Source organism: Jaculus jaculus, chromosome 10 (assembly GCF_020740685.1).
Source record: "Jaculus jaculus isolate mJacJac1 chromosome 10, mJacJac1.mat.Y.cur, whole genome shotgun sequence".
NCBI classification, from domain to species: domain Eukaryota; kingdom Metazoa; phylum Chordata; class Mammalia; order Rodentia; family Dipodidae; genus Jaculus; species Jaculus jaculus.
Genome location: NC_059111.1, coordinates 56,661,558 through 56,663,933, shown reverse-complemented (window position 1 = coordinate 56,663,933; position 2,376 = coordinate 56,661,558). Strand labels below are relative to the sequence as shown.

Sequence of the window (2,376 nt, the reverse complement as noted above, 5' to 3'; positions counted from 1 at the left end):
CTTAAGACAACTATTTTCACTCATTAGAGAAAAATATATTAACAGATTGTTGAATATGATTACGTCAATATTATCATTACTTAGGGGTCTTATACATACAGCATGGCTGGAAGCAATGCTTCATCTAGTCTGCTCAGACTACATCTTCAAAAGGACAAAGCCAGGGATGGGAGATGGCTGTGCAGAAAAGAGCACTTGCTGCTTAAGCATGTGGGCCAGAGACTACTTTAGCTGAACTCACCAGCACCCAAATAAAAATCTGAAAATAGCTCATGCGCACCAGTTATGTGGGAGGGTGGAGGACTAGAGAATTGCTGGGGATCACTGACAGAAGTTCCTATCAAGGAAATACAAAGATGAGCAAGAGTGGAAGGTATTATTCTCTGACATTCTTCTCTGCCCTCCATCTGCTAATGGATGGGGTGTGCATATTTGCACACACACGTGTTTACACTATATAAATTACATATTACATATATTCTACACAGAGAGAGTTAAAAAGGGAGAGAGAGAACAAAACTTTCCCCAGTCAAAATCTGCTAAATATTCTACTGTCAAGAGGCAAAGAGTGTGCTTTTAAAGCAGAGTTGCAAAGGACAAAGCAAAGGCCATGTTGGCACTAGGCCTGTATTTTCAATTGAGTGCTGTTCTATGCTTCAAGAATGTACAACTTACATTTCAAAAACAGTTTTTCTTATTTACTTCCTATTCATCATTTCCTGAAATAAAAAAAGCAAAATGTCTCTGTGATATTTTTATAAGCAATTCTGCTTTTGAATTGGTAATTTATGCATCTAGATTTTGCTCAGTAAAGCATGAATCATATAGATCCCATTATGTGATTATGCAAATGCACACTAAATATACAATTGCAAGCATATATGAGCAGTGAAATTTAATTAATTATTATGACTTTACTCACTTGCTGAATGTACTTTTATTAATAGTCCACAGATGTGTTTCCTCTCTTGATTCATTTACATTTTAATACCATGTAAAAATGATAAATTATTGTAACAGCAGATGATAAAACAGATGGAAGAAACACAATTGAACCCAAGATGAGTTGTATACATTTGGATTGAACAGTTTCTGTATCTAGACTAGTGTTAAATGCTTTATTCTTGTTTCATGGCAATGATGGAAGAACTTCATAAACACATACCAAACACATACATTCAACTAGCCAGGGGTATTTAAATATTCATAATTAAAGGGTATTAAATGCTTTGTAAACTGGTAAGAAAACTTCTGTTTGAATATGAAAATGTAATAGAAATATCTGATATGATACGGTAGAATTTATAAAAAGTTATGAATAAACATTAATGTTAAGAGAACAATTGACAAATTACTAGGTATAACTAAGAATCTCAGTCACTTATAGATTATATTATCCAATAGAGGGCTGCACTCCAAACTTAAATAATTGATGATATAGGCTGGAGAGATGGCTTAGCCCTTAAGGTGCTTGCTAGCAAAGTCAAAGGACCAAGGTTTGATTCCCCAGTACCCACATAAAGTGAATTGCCCAAGGTGGTGCATGTATCTGGATTTCATTTTCAGTGGCTGGAGGTCCTGGTGTACCCATTCTCTCTCTCTCTCTCTCACTCCTTCTTTCTTTCTCTATCACAAATAAATAAATATAATATTTAGGTAATTGATGATCTTTCTAAGAAAGAATTCCAAAATCATTAAAATCACTTCCTTTATTAAATCAATATCTATATATGTGTACAAATCACCAAGTCTTTAATAGGTATATGTTTGAATTGACATATATGACTATTTTCACTTTTCTGAAATTCTATTAAGTACAATTGAGGTTTCATGTAAAAAATCAGCAGTAGATCCTTTTATTGGTTCATAAGCGTGATGATTGGTGTTCACGCTCTTGCATGACATGTGCCTCCCACTCAACCTTGTTACGCTCTGGCACATAACCTGTCTGACGTGAAAAAAAAAAATCAGTAGTTGAACATCAAAATTCTCTGGAGCCCAAATGATGATAAAGAAGAAAAAAAAAAAAAAACATATGCTTGTTCACCAAAATGAGTAGAGGAATGGGTTACAATATGAACTGTTTTTCAGGAAAAAAAAAAACTCAATGGTATAGAACAAAACTTCAGTCTTCTTCTTTATAACACCTGAGGTTCCTGTCAGAATCTGTGTTGAGCAGAAAGTGAAGGATTACAAGTATATGGACTTCTAGCTTGAAAACTCTTATTCATGGTTCATCTCTCAAGCAGTGTCCTCAACTTTGACACTTTACTTCTAGTTATATGGACACAAGGAAGTGTCTCCTACAACTGAGTTGAACACATTAGAACAAATATTTCTACCTAGAGTTTTATTCTGCCACATAAGTATAAAGGG

The 2,376-nt window shown here is 34.3% G+C and overlaps 1 non-coding gene across 1 annotated transcript; it reads left to right on the top strand.

The window, feature by feature from the left end:
• The first annotated feature begins 1,850 nt into the window (after nt 1–1,850).
• On the top strand, nt 1,851–1,954 carry LOC123464310. Its single transcript, XR_006639536.1, has one exon. It is a non-coding gene; the product is annotated as a small nucleolar RNA U13 (small nucleolar RNA).
• The last annotated feature ends 422 nt before the right edge of the window (nt 1,955–2,376 follow it).